Here is a 7,049-nt window from a genome sequence, read left to right as displayed (position 1 = left end):
CCATTGGTTCTTTTTGAATTACAGACTTACATCCTGAGGCAGAGGTAGTGAATCATTTTAGATCCAATTACAGTCCCTAACTTGTACATAGGACTTGAATAGCAAGAGAACTTGGTTTCCTTTTGAGTCCTATAGCTATTGAACTAATTTTTTAACATAATGTTAAAAAGATGATGGGAGGAAATTTTCCCTGATCCAGCCTCAATTTAAATCTTGCTTGTGGACTGTCATGATGGGATTACATACTATTGTGACTTGTATTACAATAGTGGCTGCAGACCCTGAGAGGGACTGGGGCCTGTGGATAATGAGGGAGTTATGTACATTTTTTATAAATATATACATCTTAGTTTACCTGTTTGATATTATCCTGCTTGAGTGCAGAATGCTAAATCAAAGGAGGCTGTTAGGGAAGAAGCAAGTAAGAGAAACAATAACAGAAATAAGGCTTCTTCAGAGAACAATGGGTGGTTATAAATTGAAAATGACACTTTCTAGCTCCCCCCCAGACTAGCAAGATATACCCTTCCCAGACTGGAGCGTAGGCTAAAAAGGGATACTAAACTATTAAACGACTCAGGCTTAGAAGAGGAGAGGGGGTTGATTGAGTTAGCAGCAGCTAGAAATGAGTCTCTGTGTCAAAAAGAGACACAGAGAGCATGTTGCAGATTTTCCCAAATCCCAGACAAAGCAAACTGGATTTACCAAAATTTACTAGGAAAAATTAAGATTTTTAAGAATCTGTATGGATCACTTTAATCAGCTCATGTCACAGGCTCCTGGAGGAAAAGGACCTGTAAGCGCCAAACATTGTTGGGCCTCGGTTAATGCAATTGGTAAACGGGGGCTTCAGCTCTGAGAATAACAATGGTGCTATAGAGTCTGTTACTTTATGAGTTTATTAGTCATTCAAACAAAACCATAAGATGAGACCCACTGAAGGATCAGAATGGAGTCTACTAGAATTTCCATTATGGGGTGGAATGATTCCGTTCAGCCCGGACTATGCAGAACTCTGCACCTCCCTGTAGGGTTATTTTTTTAACATTGTTCTCCCAGATTTGTTATCCTTTCAAAATCCAGGAGCTTTTTGGTTCCATTCTTAAATTCAGCTATCATCTCTGGCCTAAGCAGCTAAAATTCATTTATTTCTTGACTTAAAGAATCCTCTGACATTATCTTTGAGTAACGGGTATATATAAATGAAACATATAAATATATATTTTTCCAACAGTGGAAGATTTTAGTATACAATTTTATTTGCATAGCACTTTTCACCCAGAAAGATTCATTTCCTATTTTGCTCTCAAGCCGTATAGCAGCTGAGGGTGATGTTTACTGTGGATGGATGAACTCATGTTCACATTCACTGAAGGACTAGAATGAGGGTAAGAAGAAATTCATTGTTCTTCACATACAAAATATTAATTAAACTTGAGATATTTGACAAGGCATTCCAGGCAGTTTATTTTGTGGAAATCTTTTGGCCATGAATTTAATAGTTAAAGTCTTGCTTGCTGAGCGTCTTGAAGATCGTGAGGCACAAATAAAAGTGGGGATGTTAGATTTTATGTTCTTGACCAATATTTCTCATTCTATCCTCTGCTCTGTTGTGCGAAGGGTGAACCAATTTGGCATGTTGAGAACAGTGGTACAGGATATTTTGACATGGCATTGTCATACCTGGCAGAAAGATTATTCCTCACTTGGGAAGCAAATGTCAAAATGTAACTGTCATGTAGCAATATGAACCAAAATGTCATCACAACTGGAAGTAACATGTATCTTAAGTTTATTATGCTGCATCACAACATCCATGCATTAATTATTTATGTCAGGCCAGGGCTCAGTTACTAATATCATGCTCCAATACAGTATCTTCATATTACACCACCTCATTATCGTGCAAAGTAAACCATCATAATCACAATGCAACTCAATATCATGATACAGGAATGTGATCACAGCATGTCATCATGCCATAACACAGGGCACTGTGGTTCAATGCAACATCATCATGTGATAAAATGCAATGTTAGCATACCACTGAATGTCAGCATACTGCCATAAAAAACAATGTGGCACAATGCCACAGTATCGTGGTAGGATACAATGTAATAAAAATACAATGCAGCAGCATCCCAACATCCTGTATTTCTGACACAACTGTGAAACAATGTCATACTCCTGTGATGCAACCGTATTACCATGCCAAAATGCAATGTTGGCAGTGCAGTGGTTTGAGATTCAGGGGATGTGGGTTGTATTTCTTGCTCTGCCTCTGACTTGCTGGATGACCTTGGACAAGTCACTCACCCTTCTCTGTCTCAATTTCCCCATCTGTAAAATGGTGATAATGACACTTTTTTCATTATAAAGCACTTTCTGATTTACTGATAAAAACAGTATATAAGTAAAAGCTAGGTATTAGTATCTAGGTGTTGCCTGCAGCCATTACCAGAGGCGGCCTTAAAGCCAGGAGGCCGCCCCTGGTGGCAGGCTGCTGCCGGCTTGCCGCCCCAAAGGGGCAATCCAAAGGGGGCTGCCCTTTTGGGGGAGCCTTTCAGGGGCAGACCAAGGGCAAGGGTGTGTGCTGTGATGGTAGATTATAATTGAGTGTGTGTTTGTGTGTGCTGGTGAGAGCAGCACACTTGGTTGTGTGGTGGCCTATTCAGTCCCTGGTGAGAGCAGGGAGGGCAGGCGAGGGTTCTTGGTGAGAGGAAGTTCCCTTTAGCTACCCAAATTGAAGGTGTTTGTTCTGCCCCCCCTCCCCCCACCACTATTTGGTTTGGCACAGATGGGATGCCTAAGAAGGAGGGCTCAGATGGCATCGTGGCAGTTGTGACAGGTAGAGGAAGATATGGAAGTATGATCCGGACTGGCCAGCCAAGGGGAATGAGGTTTAGACAGTTATGTGCTATTCCTTTTTCCAGCTCTGTTCCCAGCCTTAAACATTTTGGGAACTTTAATACCTGGCCATCAGCCCTGAGGGTGCTGTTGCTGAATGCCAGGTCAGTATCCCAGAAGACATCTGTCATCCACGATTTAATTCTAAGTGAAGGGGCTGACCTGGCTTGTATCACTGAGACCTGGCTGAGAGTGGAGGGAGGCGTCGACCTTTCCCAATTGTGCCTGGCTGGGTTCTCGGTACAGCATCAGCTGCGGCTTAATGGTCGGGGATGTGGGGTGGCAATTGTCTATCGAGTTACTATCTCACTGGCTAGGGTTGTGGCCCAACAAAGTGTCACATTCGAGTGTCTGTACTTGATGTTGGGTGCCCGGGATAGGTTGGGTAGACTGCTTGTGTACCACCCACCTCGCTATACGGCAGATGCTCTGCTCGAGTTGGCCGACGTGGTGTCAGACGTGGCATTGAGGACACCAAGGCTTTTGTTCTTGAGGGACTTTAATATCCATGCCAAGGCTGTTCTGTCTGGTCTGACCCGAGATTTTATGGATACCATGACCACCCTAGGATTATCCCAAGAAATAACTGACCCAACACATGTTGCAGATCATACACTCGATTTGGTTTTTTGGACTAAGGGTGATAGACTTCTTGGGATAAGGGATGTGGCTACACTCCCTTTGTCATGGACTGATCACTACCTGGTCAAGTTTAAATTATCTGCTGACCTTCCCCTCCACAGAGGCGGAGGACCAATTAAGATGATCCACCCTCGGAGGCTGATGGATCCGGAGGGTTTTCTGAGGTCCCTGAGGGATTGTTCAGCCATTATGGCAAATGGTCCTGTAGATACCCTAGTTGATACATAGAACACCGAGGTAGCCTGTGCAGTTGATATGATTGTTCCTAAGCACCCTCTTCCGACCAATCGAGCTAAGTTTGCTCCCTGGTTTTCTGGGGAGCTGATGGCAGCAAAACAGTCTGTGTGACGGCTAGAACGCTGCCGGAGGAGAACTGGAGCTGAGTCTGATCGGGTTAGAGCTGAACTGCGAGCTTACTCTGTGGCGGTGCTGACAGCAAAGAAAAGCTACTTCTCCACCCGTATCGCGTCCGCACAATGCCGTCCAGGGGAATTGTTTCGAGGAGTCTGGCACTCATGACGAAATAGAGGAGCCTTTGGCCCCCCACTGTGATCTGTTTGCAGAGCATTTTGCAAATAAGATCGCCCGCATCCAGTTGGATTTGGACTCTGGTTGCTATGTAAGTGGGGCACAGAATGTGTTGAGTGCACCACCCAGTCTTTTTTCTCTGGATCAATTTCAGCTACTGTAGACTGAGGATGTGGACAAGGTGCTTGGAGGAGTGCAACTGACCACGTGCTCACTTGACCCCTGCCCTTCATGGCTTATTAAATCTAGCCGGGAAGGGATGACTGGCTGGGTCCAGGGATTATTAATGCGTCTTTTAGATCTGGTATGGTTCCTGGTATGGGCGGTGGTGCTGCAACTCCAAGCTTTCTTGGAAGAAATAGACTACTTAGATTTATTTCAGTCTGGCTTTAGGCCTGGTTTTGGAATTGAAACAGCCTTGGTCACCCTGGTAGACGATTTACGCCAGGAGATAGACTAGGGGAGTGCATCCCTGTTGATTCTCCTAGACCTCTCAGCGGCTTTTGATACCATTGACCATGATATCCTTCTGGGATGCCTGGCGGAGTTGGGAATTGGAGGCACTGTTTTGCAATGGTTCCGGTCCTACCTGTTGGGATGATTTCAGAAGGTGGAGGTAGGGGGCTGCTATTCAACCCCGTGGCAATTGTGCTATGGGGTCCTGCAAGGTTCCATCTTGTCCCCTATGCTGTTTAATATCTACATGAAGCCGCTGGGAGAGGTCATAAGGAGTTTTGGAGGACTGTGCCATCAATATGCAGATGACGCCCAACTTTATTTCCCTGTGACATTAGAACCAGGTGTGGCAGTGACTGATTTAAATCGGTGTCAAATTGGATGAAGTCAAATAAGCTGAAGTTGAACCCAGATAAGACTGAGATCCTGTGGATCAGGAGGCCATCTGTTCGTGAATGTGGCATGGCACCTGTTCTAGACGGGGTTACACTCACCCTGAAAGAACAGGTATGCAGCTTGGGAGTCCTTCTGGACCCTTTTTGAACATTTGAAAATCAGATTTCTTCAGTGGCCTTTGGGCAACTTTGTTTGATCTGCTAGCTGCGACCCTTACTGAACAAGCATGACTTGGCCACAGTGATCCATGCTCTTGTTACATCCCGACTGGATTACTGTAATGCACTTTATGTGGGGCTGCCTCTAAAGAGCCTTCAGAAACTTCAACTGGTCCAGAATGCGGCTGCTCGAGTTTTAACTAACACTAGTTATACGGAGCACATTATGCCAGTGCTTCGGCAGCTGCACTAGCTTCCAGTATATTTCCAGACACAATTTAAGGTTTTAGTTATGATTTATAAAGCCTTAAATGAGTTGGGTCCAGGGTATCTGAAGGACAGTCTTCTCTCATATGAACCTGCCCGCGGATTGAGGTCAGCTGGGGAGGCTTTGCTTCGTGTTCCCCCACTTGTGGAGATAAGATTAACATCTGCGTGGAACAGGGCATTCTCAGCTTTTGCTCCCAGGCTGTGGAATTCTCTTCCTCGGGATATTCACATGGCACCAACGCTAGTGTTGTTTCGGCATCAGACTAAAGCCACCCTTTTTACTCTTGCTTTTATTAATGTCTGAGTCTGTATGTGTGTGTTCCTTCTCTCTATACGTTTTTAGCTGGTTATGTCCCTTGTCGCAAGAACCACAGGTCTGATGATGCATACCCAAGGGGGAAAGGACAGAACCAGGGGGACCTTTTTAGTAAATAAAAGATATTTATTTATAACAGTGATGAATTTATAGTATTTATTCTAAGATTTTTAATTGACCGTGTCAGTAATGAATTTACAATATTTACTATATTTATTCCACGATTTCTAGTTGAACGTATCAGAAATATAAGGATGGGAACGACAAGGGGAATAGTCTCTGCTCTAAATATATCAAGCTATACTAATTAATAATAGCGATAACTACAAACTCTATGTACTACCAAAACAACCATAACACTAAGCTATACAACAAGGGAAATCAAATCATACATACCAAATTACACAGCACATGGAACATTTCAAAGATATCAGTTCAGTTGCAAAGGCCTTGGTTACACCCGGGGGAGGTGGCCGGTCGGTTGATCAAGTCGGCAGCACTTTGAAGTATACAGGAAGGCACACACATAGTGGTGCGTGAGTTGCGAAGACCTCCCCGAGCGAACTGTGCGATGGGTATTTATCCCTAAGTCTGCACATCACTTTCCCGTGCTTGCATATTACCATATACGGCCCAACGGTCACCAAGTGGGGGTCTGTGTCACAGGGGCTGGGCCGAAACTGTGCAAGTTTCATGTGACCAGGTAAGCCCCACAGTTCTCACACCAAGGTGACGGGTAGGAGAGTCCAAGGCTATTTTCCCCTTTTCACACCTTCCCTTTTTCTAAAGAAAATGGTATTCAGGAAGGGTGCGGCAGGTTTCTCCCAAGGAGTACTGCAGCCCACTACAGCAAGAGCGGCCTGGCCAAACTTTTTACTGGGGGGGGACAGTTTTTTTTCTAACATCCCTCTGGGGTCTCATATTTTAAATTTTGATACATATTTGTATTTTTTTTGTTTTGTTTTCGTAAGCCGCCTTGACTATTTTAAATAGAAAGGCAGGGTAAAAATATTTAAATAAAGAAATAAATATCTCGCCATGCCAGGCCCCCATAACAGTGCGATGTCATCTCACCATTCCGGACTCTATTGGACTGTGATATCATCTCACTGTGCCATGATGTCAACATTCTGCACAAGGAAACCCTCCTGATGTCATAACATCGTTTGGGTTGAGGGAAGGCTGCACCTGTGGTGGGATTTCCCAGGTTCCCAAGAGACAAGGCTAGGGGTGACGCGTCACCTTTCCTATCTGTCTGGAATTCTCCGGCTCCCTGAGTTGTTGGGGTGGGAAGGGGGAATTCTGGCCTCGACCTAGGCAGCGGAACGTTCTGCGTGGGGATGGGGTTTCCCACGGAAAGCCGTCTCGGCTTCCGT

Source organism: Pelodiscus sinensis, chromosome 22, assembly GCF_049634645.1.
Source record: "Pelodiscus sinensis isolate JC-2024 chromosome 22, ASM4963464v1, whole genome shotgun sequence".
Lineage (NCBI taxonomy): Eukaryota > Metazoa > Chordata > Testudines > Trionychidae > Pelodiscus > Pelodiscus sinensis.
The sequence above is the reverse complement of the archived record's forward strand: the minus strand, read 5'-3'. Positions refer to the sequence as shown.